We start from the raw sequence: 12,884 nt of genomic DNA on the forward strand, positions 1-12,884 counted from the left end.
GTCTCCAGGGAGAGCAATGGTCTGACTGTTAGGTCTAGTCTCCATCCCAGAAATCTTAATGAAGTGAATGACTCAACAAGGAAAGCACTCATTTAGAGACAGCAGTCTTATGGCTGCAGTGTTTGTTTTAGGAATTCGCTTGGCCTATCAGGGAAGTATACAGGAGGCAGTGTACCCTAAAACCACCAGAAGGGATTGAGCTTCCTTGGCCTGGGACTCCAGTATCCCCCATGCAGAAGAAATCAAACTGATTAAATCTGGCTCCTCTAAGACCGTGTCCTATCAGGAGCAGAAAATCTTGAGCTTCTGTTAGGTAATCAGGGAATCCAGGAGGCCTAGGAAATGTGGGTGAGGGCTTTCTGTTGCTATTATCCTAATTTTCCAGCCTGATGTGTCACTTAAAGGCTGTTTGCTCAGAGGCTTCCAAGCAAAGAACGGGTCAAGTCTTCAGCTACTGCGTGGCCTCTCTAAGGTTGTGCCATCCCCTCCCTGGGTACAGCCACTAGTGGGGCACAGATTCCTGTCGCTATGGGGGGCAGGGTTAACCTCTTCTCCACCCTGCCCCTCATCTATTCTCAGGGCCAAAATTTCCCTGCTCTCCCTCCCCTTTCCCGTCACCTGGCATAATCTACCCACCACAGGTGAAGGGGAAATGGACCAACATTTTCCTTGCTCTGCAGCCCAAACTCCCCTGATTTGGGGGTTCTGAAAAGCCAACTAGCAGGTTAGAGAGGGTAGAGGGCTAGAACAAACACAAATGGCTCCGTAATAATCCTGCCACTCACCCACGGAATACTTCTCCTTGGAGACCAGGAGGACGGCTTATCCTAGGAGACCAGGAGGATGGCTTATCCTGGATGTGACTGCCATTCCCCACTGCCCCCCAGCCCCCACTGAGCCAGCAGCAGTCCCTGTACCAGGCCCTCCACAGAGCTGACTGCCCCAGAGCCCTCCCCTGATCACAAGGCAGTGTCTCTGCAGGCAGGGCTGAACCACAGCCTCTCCTGGGAATCTGACAGAAAACAGAGAAGGGGCCTCTATACCAGGACTGGTCAATAGAAATAACATTGCACAAAAAAAGTATTATGGAGGTATTTTGCATTCTCTTTGCACAGGAAGTCTTCGAAGCCCAGGGTGTATTTTATGCTTCAGACCAGCCCCATTTCAAGTGCTCAGGGGTGCTGAGTTGCTGCCCTATTGGGCAGTACAGGCTTAAACCAAGGAAAGTGGCTGAGCAAAATGTCACGATGTAGAAACAGGCCAAATTGTGCCTTGTGCAAGATACATAAGAAGAAGCAGCATGGCTGAGGGGACAAGATAGCAAATACAAATGTTAACACATCTCTATGGTGACTGGGCAGTGCAGGCATCGATCTAGGAAGCCGGTAGGTTAGCTCCCTCATTAGTACTCACAACACTATGAGGTCCCTCTTCCTATTATCCCATTTTGGAGATGAGGAGACTGAGTCATGGCGTTTATATAACTTGCCAAAGATCACATAGCTTTCAGGCTGTGACAGATAAGCTTCCTCACCACAGCTTTGCCATCTGCTACCTTTGTAGTCTCATCTATAAACTACAGATAACTGTAATTCTTGTACCTGTATCCCAACGTTCTTGAAGTTTCACTGAGATCATAAATAATAAGCTATTAGCCCTTAGCATGGGAAGGGCCCAAAACACAGTTCATTTGGGGAAAGAGAAAGCTGACCAAGCTGTGGAGATAATAGAGCCTGTGCACAGAGAGGAGAGGCCCCTGTGCCATGTGGCCCCTAACAGGTATGAGAGTGTGACCACATGGGAACAAGGGGGGGAAGCAAGGACCAAAACAGGAGCAAGAGAAAGAACCTTCCAGGCTCCTCTGTCATCTGATCCCATTCCAAAGTGAAGAAGGCCAAGCTGTGTGTCACCGGAAAGGGAAAAAACACTGTTTTTGCTTGAATCATTTCATACTCGCAGTTTAGCTGGACTTGATACATTAACATGACAAAATCATTACATTAGCATCCCGTGGCCCTGACTAGAATAGTTACATTAGGAAATACAGGACAAGTCAGAAGCTATGTGTCCTTCCACAAATCACGTCAATTCCCTGGGTCACCTGAGGTATAACATAAAAGGTTTGAATTAAATAATCCCTTAGATTTCTTCCAGCTTGAGAATGATACATCTTTTTAACGTCTTACTTTAGTCAGAAAGGTAGAAGAATGAGTGACTCTGAAAACATCTTGAGATGACATGGATATGGCACATAATTATGGAATGGCATATAAATATCGCCAGCACTGACACCATCCTGAATCACTACTGTCTTCGGAGCCAGCCTCAAAAACATTTTTGCAGATACCCACTGAATCCTTAGAAAGGAAGGACCAACAGGAGAACAGAGCTCACTATGCCAGTCCCGCTTCTCCGACCTTAGTCCCATAGACGTGTGGGCATTTTCTTCTTGTTCCGTCTCTGAAAATGGCACATGTGCCTTTGGTGACTCATGAACAACTCCTCCCTTTTTCATGCCTTCGTCGTGAATATCTGTTGAAATTGACTAGTGTGGTTACACAGACCTTGGCAATTCTAGCATCCTTCTTGTAGTGAGCATTTTAATATTTACCTAGACAATTTTTTTTTTTTGGAAGCCTAGAGATGTCTGGAGTACTGGGACAATCTGTGTAAGAAAAGAGAAAAATTCTCAGTTGACTTCAAACTCTAATTTACTTAAAAATGGGAACTGAATGGGCATCTCTGGACATTTAATAAATTTGGTGACTTTTGTGACTTCTGCTCCATTCTCCAAGATACAGGCATTTTCTTCCATAAAAAAAAAAAAAAGGATGATTTAGTGCTCTTTTTCTACCCAGTTATCCTCTCTTCCATTCTTCCTCTTAAACAACAGAACAGACAAAGAGGACTTTAAAACCAATCACCGTCTGGATGCTTATTATTTGCCAAGTAATATACCTAAGAGAGTCTGGTGATGCAACAAAGTATCAGCAGCAGCCCTCCTCTCAAGAAGCCAATGTTTTACTTGGGTGAGGTAGTAAGATGTAGAAGAAAGAGCTCTGAACTCAGACAGCAAATTAGTTTTGTGACCTTAGAGAAGTTAATTAATATCGGTGAGCTTCATTTTTCCCTCTGGAAAATGGGGAGGCTGTTTATTAGATTCTTTGCAAGAATGTCGTCAAGACTAGATGTGTAGCGTAGGCATGCACACAGTGAATGCAAGCTATTATCAGAAAGGAGACACAGCCAGGCTACCAGGATTTAGAGCACAGAGGGATATTTCAACTACAAGCAAGGAAAGATGGTTGATATTAGGGGTGAGGTAGGGTTTGCGGGGGAGGGTAATAGAAGATTCAAAGTGTCAGGTAAAGCTTGAAGAAAGCCATGGAAGTGGAAGTGTCACATGATGTTTAGGGTGATTATCCAGAAATAAAATAAGGTATACCGGACATAAGGGTGATGGCGACAGGGCTGTTGATGGGAGGGAATGGAAGTAAAAGGAAGAATCAGTAGGATTTGGAGACTGTTAGGTAGCCAAAGAGGGTTTAAAAAAAAATGGTATTAAGAAAGCCTGAGTGAATAATTTAACCTACATCCAAAAGAGGGATGTCGGTGGTGCTCAGTTTTAGATATGCCGACAATGCCCTCAGCACTCATTTATTCCTTCAGCCAGCCTCTAAGTAAATGCCTGCCAAGTGCAGGCCATGTGCTCAGGGCTGGGGATATGAAGATGAGTAACACAGAGTGTCTGCCTCTCTAGGGCTGACAATGGAGATGAATACATCAGCAGAGAATCATAAAACAATGGGATAAATGATTAGGAGAGAGAGGATTAGGCATATTATTATGGCTGTATAGAAAATGAGTATCGGGGGTTCAGAATTTCCTTCTCCCTTTCAAAAAACCCAAACATTCACATCTTGGAATTGGCTGCCAAAATCCAACTCAAAGCTCAGTGTTGAAATAATTCTGGGGATTTCTACATCTGTAATGGTCTTGTAGCATCTTTGTAGGATCCGACACCATGTGCACTCTTTTTTTATTTTATTTTATTTTATTTTATTTTATTTTATTTTATTTTATTTTATTTTATTTTATTTGTCAGAGAGAGAGAGCACAAGCAGGCGGAGTGGCAGGCAGAGGTTGAGAGAGAAGCAGGATCCCTGCTGGACAAGGAGCCCGATGTGGGACTCGATCCCAGGACCCTGGGGTCATGACCTGAACTGAAGGCAGCAGCTTAACCGACTGAGCCACCCAGGCATCCCCAACCATGTGCACTCTTTATCCTCAGGGACACTGGGACTCTCTTCCATATCAGCCTAGCTCTAAACCCCTGGAGGGTCAAAATCATAGTGAAATTGCTTGCCTCCCACACATAGCACAATACAATGCTCATCGTAAATCATCTGCTAAATAATTTAGCATATCTTTTATTCTAATCATCCTTCTTCCAATTTTTCTAGGGAAGTAGAAATAGTTCCCAGTTACTGAGCTTTTACTGTGTGTCAGGGACACATCTAACATTTGTGTGAATGCCTCTCAATGACCCTATAAGATATGTGCTAATATCCTTCCCATTTTATAGATGGGGAAACTGAGGCATAGAAAGATTTTTTTTTTTTTTTTTTTTTAAATAACCTGCCTGAGGTGACACTGCTGGTAAGTGGAGGAGTTGAGTTGTACACCATTGAGGGGGTGCCTGGAGCCTGTGTTCTTAGCCTCTGTGCTATTACACCTGCCAGCAGATGTTCAAGAAATGCAAAGCATATGGAGGGAGTGGCTCGTGCTGGTTCTGGAGAGCAAATGAAGGATGGGGGAAGACTTCAGGTTCCTATTTCTGGCACCAGGGTTTGGGAGGCCAGTTGGCGTAAGTAAGAAATCCAGTTAGAGCTCCTCCCTGAAGACCTTGCATTCTAACCCTGCAAACCTACCTTAGGAGGCAAACCATCTTCAAGGCATGCAAGAAAAATCCACTGCGGCGGATCTGGACTTCATGGGTCCGCCATATTGAACTCCGCCAGGTGTTCCTCCCTCCTTCCAGCTACAGAAGACTTTCTGCAATTAAGGAATGTTTAAAAATCCTAAGAATGGGGTGCCTGGGTGGCTTAGTCGGCTAAGCATTCAGCTCTTGGTTTCACCTCAGGTTGTGATCTCAGGGTCCTGGGATGGAGCCCAGCACAGGACCCCCTGTTTAGCTCTCACTGTGTGTATGCATGTGCGTGTGTGTGCGCGTGCATGTGCCCTCTCACTCACTCTTGCTCTAAGATTAATTAATTAATTAAAAAAAATCTTTTTATGCTGTGAAGTGTGTAAACCTGGCGATTCACAGACCTGCACCCCTGGGGCTAATAATACATTATATGTTTACAAAAAAGTTTAAAAATTAAAAAAAAATAAAATAAAAATTTAAAAATTTTTAAAAATCTTTTTAAAAATTCTAAGAATATATTTTTCCCCTTTCCCTCTCACTTTTAAAAATAAAGAACATTAAAAAAAAAAATGAAGAGCATAGCATTCTGAGTACCTAAATGCTGTGCTCCATTTTGTCACTCCCCACAATGCCTTTTCCTCTCCCGTCGCAGAAGCAGTCACAATGAACAGAGCTGATTCTCCCTTATAGAAGCCACCCAAAACTCGTATCATTTTTGCATCAAAAAGAAACAAACCATTTGGTCAGCCCAACTACCCCCTCCCCTTATCGATGGAGATACCAAAATCCTTGAATGTGAAAGCCTTCATCAAAATTTTTATTTTTTCTTTGACTTTTTAGATATTTTTTAAGGCAGCTACAAAGACCAAACTCCAAAAATGAATCTCTGGTTCACTTTTATAGACCAGGTCTGCAGAACAAATTCCTTGTTTTGCTTTATAACTCTCAAGTCCAGAGCTGGGTCTGCGCCACTCACCCACCCATACCACCTATAGTTCTGTCACATTCTGTTACCACAGCTCTTTGTTCTACTAAACAGACACCTAAAACTGACAGGCCTCATTCACTGGCCTCCTGGTAAACAGCCACATAAGTCAGCCTCTAGGCCATTCAGGGCTACAGCCCAACTTACTACCAGAGATCTGAGCTGGCACTCGTGAGAGCAATTTGCCCAGAGTCATACTGAGTTATTGAGGTCCTCTGCACAGGCCTCTAACATGTGAAGGTGGCCCCCGCCTTTGTGAGTTTGAGGCACTTCAGAGATCTTACCTCCAATCATAGGGCAGTCTAGGAAAGCAGGAGAGAGAAATAGCAGACTTCCCAATTCCCAGACCAGAGCTTTATTCCCCCTTCACATAAAAAATGCTGGGGCACCTGGGTGGCTCAGTGGGTTAATGCCTTCAGCTCAGGTCATGATCTCAAGGTCCTGGGATTGAGCCCCACATTGGGCTCTCTGCTCAGCAGGGAGCCTTCTTCCCCCTCTCTCTCTGCCTGCCTCTCTGCCTACTTGGGATCTCTCTCTCTCTGTCAAATAAATGAATAAAATCTTTAAAAGGAGAGAGAGAGAGAAGAAAAAATGCTACGGTGAAGTGAGCAAAATCCACATGGCAACAACAGCACCCTTAAGTTTAAGGAGGGGGGCCTGGGGGGCTCAGTGGGTGAAGCGTCCGACTCTCCATTTCAGGTTAGGTCATGACCTCAGGGTTGGGAGATTAAGCCCAGTGTTGGGTTCTGCACTGGGTGTGGAAACTGCTTGAGTCTCTACCCCTCCTTCTGCCCCTCCCCAACAGCTTATGCTCTATTTCTGAAAAAAAAATTTTTAACTAAAAAAAAAAAAAAAAAAATAATGAAAGGTCTACTATAGACTGAGCCACTCACACCACTTAAACTCCATTGTGTCACTCAACATCAGGCCACTGTATTTGCCTACCTCACGATTTGGAGGAACAGCTATATTTTTGTTAACATCGCTGTTATTCCTGCCACAAAAGCATCTGTATTTTCCTCCCAAAGCCAGATTCACACATGTATTACTGAGGGACCTAGAGTTAAGCAGAAAATATTAATTATTTGAACACAGTTTTTTTGTTTTTTAAGATTTTATTTACTTATTTGAGAGAGAGACACAATAAGAGAGGGAACACAAGCAGGGGGAGTGTGAGAGGGAGAAGCAGGCTTCCCGCTGAGCAGGGAGCCTGATGCGGGGCTGAATCCCAGGACCCTGGGATCATGACCCAAGCCAAAGGCAGATGCTTAACGACTGAGCCACCCAGGCGCCCTTGAACACGGTTTAAAGTTAAACAAAATTCAAATATGGCAGTCCCTTAATGTGTTTTTCTTTTCTATGTCACGCGTATAGAAATAACACAATTTGAAATATACAAGATACAGAACAGTCCCGTGTAGGATTTACTCTTTGTAGCCCAATTCTTTAAAATTACATATACTTTATAATATAAACACATCACTTTAAAAAGCTTTTACCACAATTGTTTCTATTTTACTTCTATGGATCTTTGAATGTTTTAGACTCACTCAAAATGGATGATAGGCTCAGTCTCTGAGCTTCCTAGCTACTAAGTGAAAAAGGTAACTATAATCAGTTGCCAGCTTCTTCTTATCTTTATAGACCATCGGGAGAAAAAATGGCCTAAAATCACACAAGAACAAGAAGAAGAATTGTAAACTGGCTGAACGACTTCCCCTAAAGTACACTCATTGTCCCCTCTGTCTGTCACCTGGATTGGGGTCTCCCGTGGTTCCTTTTCTCTGGGGCTATGGAAGGAAGGTGTAGCAGGCATGTGACTGTGGCTGGCGGCTGACCAGCCACTGGGAGGAGCAGGTAGATGAGTGCATGACAAAATAATGATGAAAAACGATCGTGACAGGCTAGAGCAATGAGCTGAATCTAACAAGATGAAATTAAACAAGGACAAATGTTAAGTGCTTTTCTTAGGTCAGAAAAAAACCAATGGCATCAACCGAAGATGAACAAGATATGGCTCACCAGCAGGCATTAAAAAACAAAACAAAACAAAAACAAACAAAAGACACTTTAGAGCTGTAAGCTGCAAACATCACTAAAAAATTTAATCCACCACAAAAATAATTTCAGTGCTATTTGGTCTCCTGAACAAGGAATGTAATCAGCGTGCTAAATGCTGAGATTTTATTCCACATTTGCAATTAGATCCTGGGCACCCTGTCTTACTTTCATGGAAGATGAGTCTAACCCCAGCATTAAAAACAAGTTTTGAAACAGCGAAGTAGTCATCAGTGAGCTCCTGCACCAAACACAGCTATTTTCATGGCTTGCATGTCATTTTTTCTTGCTGCATGCTCAGTCTAACATGAATATATAGGAGAAAATGAAATAAAACAGAATAAACATGCACAAAGTGGAGTGCGTTTGGAAGCAAGTGACCAGAGCGTTTGTAGACTCTGGACCCTGCAGAGTGGCTCTGCAGACACTGAGCTTAACTCGAGGGGAGACATTCCTGATAGCTGTCTTCAGATAGCTGAAAGGTTATAAGAGGAGAGGAGCCTTGTCCAAGGTCAATTTAAGGGCTACAAGGAAGAACAGCATTTGTAAAATCTTCAGAGTTTTTAAAGGCCCTTCGCTTAAAAAAAAAAAAAAAAAAGATTTTGCCATCACATTGGGTTTGAAAAGTATTATTGCTTTGGTATTAGTAATATTTCCATCTTTATAGATTAGGATATTTGGGATTAAAAATATAAAATGACTTGAGCAAGATCATGTGGCCAGTATGTGGCAGGGCTGAGACACAGCCAAGGCGTTCAAGCCACAGTGAGACACACTTAAATTTGATACTACATGGAAAAAAATCTTCCTATGAATCATATCTGTAAAAAATACAAATCTCTCTATTTCCCCATAGATAGTGTATATTAATGAGGTAATGAGAGAAAGGTATTTAAGAATTGGCCATAGCAGTGACTTTCCAATATTTGACCACACTCTATAGTAGAAAATAAATTTTATCTCGCCACCAAGGGTACCCACAACCAAGAATAAAATGAAACAAAAACTAACACAATAATGCTAATAATTACCACAAGTGGTACACTTTGATTTTTTTTTTATTTTACTTTTTTAAAATGCTGACCTTTATCCACTAAATTGATTCCATCTTCCAGGCTATATTGCGCAAACTAGAGACAGGGAACTGGAGATTTAGTGGGGCTGCTTTGGTGAGCTAGGAAAGCAAGAATTCTTTCCAACAAGATTCAGTAATTCTGAGGGTGCCTGGGTGGCTCAGTCATTAAGCGTCTGCCTTTGGCTTAGGTCATGATCCCAGGGTCCTGGGATCAAGCCCCACATCGGGCTCCCCACTCTGCTGGAAGCCTGCTTCTCCCTCTCCCACTTCCCCTGCTTGTGTTCCCTCTCTGGCTGTCTCTCTCTGTCAAATAAATACATAAAATCTTAACAAACAAACAAAAAAAATCAGTAATTCTGGATCTCCCCAAACTTAACCCCCCCCCAAAACGCTAAATTGAAGTGCTTTTTGTTTCCAGTTTATTGCTTTTACTCTTACTCCAGCTTCTTGGGCTTTTTCACTCTTGATTCTATTTCTAGTATTATCCATCCCTGATAATACTACATCCTCTAAAAAATCTTTTATTCCTTTACCTGAGTAATTGATGAAAATATTAAACCACATAGAAGCAAGCACAGACTGTAACATATTTTAAGTATAATTGTTCCACACATCTGTGTTTATATACACCTAAATCCTTTTCATTTCGAGGAATCAGGTACACATCCTCTGATCCCAGGAACAACTGTTCTATTTTTGTCTACAAGGCTGAGAAGTGCTCAGTGTGTTAAGATTAAGAGAGGTCATTACTAGGACATGGCATGATAGGTTCTGAGCATCGCTAAGATGATACATGCTGATTGCTTTCCAACACACCTGGCACATGAAAACTGCTGAGTCATCATGAGCCCAGATGACATTGGTAGTGACTGTGATGATGTCACAACTACATTCCTGTAGTTGAGTAGTTTAGAAACTCTGTCGATTAAATACCGTAATCTTGGGGTGTCTGGGTGGCTCAGTGGGTTAAAGCCTCTGCCTTCGGCTCAGGTCATGATCCCAGGGTCCTGGGATCCAGCCTTGCATCAGGCTCTCTGCTCAGCGAGGAGCCTGCTTCCCCCTCTCTCTGCCTGCCTTTCTGCCTACTTGTGATCTCTGTCAAATAACTAAATAAAATCTTTAAAAAACAAACAAATGAATAAATAAATACTGTGATCTTGACATGCCTCCTTGTTCAAGTGAACCCATCCTGCCTTCTAAAGAATCTTTTTTTCTAAGCCTTTAAAAAAAATTTTTTTAGGGGGCGCCTGGGTGGCTCAGTGGGTTAAGCCGCTGCCTTCGGCTCGGGTCATGGTCTCGGGGTCCTGGGATCGAGTCCCGCATCGGGCTCTCTGCTCAGTGGGGAGCCTGCTTCCCTCTCTCTCTCTCTGCCTGCCTCTCTGCCTGCTTGTGATCTCTCTCTGTCAAATAAATAAATTAAAAAAAAAATTTTTTTTAGTTTTTCAAGGTTTTCACATCTTCTACTATTACTGCCCTAACCTTTTTTTCTGTTTATGAAACCCAAACTCTTGTTCATCTCTCCTGCTCTTGAATCTCACAGGCTCCCACTGGCATTTCTGCTGTGTCACCTGCAAGCTGTTTTGTGCGGTGGCGTGTTTTCGTTGTCACTGGAGACTTGAGTTGACTTAAGAGAAGTTACAGTCTTCGGTGTTTGTGTGGATCCTGTTTCTCTCCCAAAAATGTTTTCAGTTTGGCGATGACTCCTTTTAAAGAATAAAGAAATGAAATAAGACCGGAAGCGCCTGACTTTCTAGCCACCTGTTAACGCCAGTCTCCTCTTGGCAAGTGGACCGTCCCTTGGTTGTTGGCTGTATTCTGAAAAGCCTCCCTTCATTTGGGGGTCCAGGCTTCTTGACCTATTCAGGTGGTGGCTTACAGTCTCCGGAGCCAGCCCGGTGGTCCTAAATCCCACCCCTGCCACCTCCTAGACAGGTGACATTGAGCAAGTTCCTTTTTAGGCTTCGGTTTCCTCATTTGTAGAGGGAATGAGGTCTTTCTCACGGGGGTGGTTGTGAAAATTAAAGGAGTTGTAAAGAACTTAGGACAGTGGTCAACACAAACCAAGCCTTGAACACCTGTTAGCTCTTCCCTATCTTTACATGGAACACTTTGAAAGCCAATCCTATTTTTTCTCCTCGAAGTCTGTAAACAGGAAGCAGCTTTAAAGAGGTTCCTAAACTTCCAGAGTGTCTTCCCACAGGTGATGTTTTCTCTGGATGACTTCTTCTTTTTTTAAGATTTTATTTGAGAGAGAGCAAGCGAGCATGAGGTGGGGAGAGGCAGAGGCAGAGGGAGAAGCAACTCCCTGTTGAGCAGGGCTCCTGATGTGGGACTCGATCCCGGGACCCCAAGATCATGACCAGAGCAGAAGGCAGTTGCTTAACCAACTGAGCCACCCAGGCGCCCCTTCTCTGAACTTCTTGGCGTCTGCTTTCATAAAGACCAGGTCTGATTCCAGTCCATGTTTATTTTATTGCCTCGTACACATACCAAGGTGACAAAGACACATCTGCCCCAGTTTCTCATCACTGCCCTGTTGGTGAGCATTTCCTCCTTATCAGCCCTCCTTGGTGTTTCTCCTGATTTCTAAGCAAGGAAACCATCAGTCAGGCAAGCCAAAAATGTGTCAGAGGGTCTCCTTGTAGCAGGACGAACTTCCAACAGATGTTAGAAAATTAAGGTCCTCCTTGCCCTGTAACTTGCCTCCTTGCCATTGTTTTCAAACGTTCAAGTAATAATAATGGGCCTGACACAGAGGATGAGAGTATTTCCATCTGGAAGCAAAAAAGCTTGCCAAAGACAGAGGTAAATTATTTAAGGGCATCAGGATTGTGTTTCTGTGGAGTTAATTGTCAGCAGCAAGACTTTACAACAATGTACCAGGTGCCTTCAGGCATTGGAGATAAAAAGCCAAAACACATCCCTACTACCCTCAGGGAGCTTCTAGTCCTACAGTGGTTCTCCAATTGACCTGGGCTCCAGTTTCCAATTTAAACTTGAGTAATGTTTCTCTCACTACGCAAGGCAGATGGGAACTTCTTCCTTGATGTTTTGTAAAATCACCTGGGTCAGGGATGTTCGTCCACCAGCCCTCCCAGGAGTCAGTGTCTTGGTACGAGTCCTACTTCCATGAATTTCAGCAGGAACTTTAACACACCCCCTTCACCTCCACACAGGTTTGAGGAAGGGTCAGCTTGTTAGAATAATAAAGAAATTGACACAACCCGAGAACAAGGGCACCCTTGAGAGAAATAATGCCTGTATAATTTGGGAGGGCTGGTGTCAGGAACTAGAACTGTGGAGTCTGAAAGCTCGCCTCTCCTGTACAACAGAGGAGGAAGACAATGTATTGTTTTCGGTGGATTTCATTCGTTAAAGGAAAATGAATGACCATAATTAAAGTAAGCATATTAAAAGTCTGTAGTGGTCTTTAATAAAAAGAATGGTCTTTAAATTCTCTGTGTGAGAGCTTGGTTATTAACCTGGTTTTCCTTTTAGTTAAAACAATACTTTCATTTCCTTGAACAGGAGAAAGATTCATCCAGGGAAACAGTTCTAACCTGGGGATGGAGGGTGGGTGCCTATTCTCTTTCAACCTCTATTTTAATATATCTTAAAATAGGTATTTCTCTTTTCTTCTGAAACGTAAACACAAGATGACATTTTGATCCAAGTTCACCGTATCTCTTGTCATCCTGGATTAGGTCCTCACAGTTCTCAAAGGGATCAGTTTCAATTAAAAAAATTATTTTAAAAAGTTTCTATACTGAAAAATGATAAAAACAGCAAAAGTGAAGTCATAATAAACATCAAACAAAACGTATTTAACATGAAAC

Source organism: Neovison vison, chromosome 11 (assembly GCF_020171115.1).
Source record: "Neovison vison isolate M4711 chromosome 11, ASM_NN_V1, whole genome shotgun sequence".
In the NCBI taxonomy this organism is placed as follows: Eukaryota; Metazoa; Chordata; class Mammalia; order Carnivora; family Mustelidae; genus Neogale; species Neogale vison.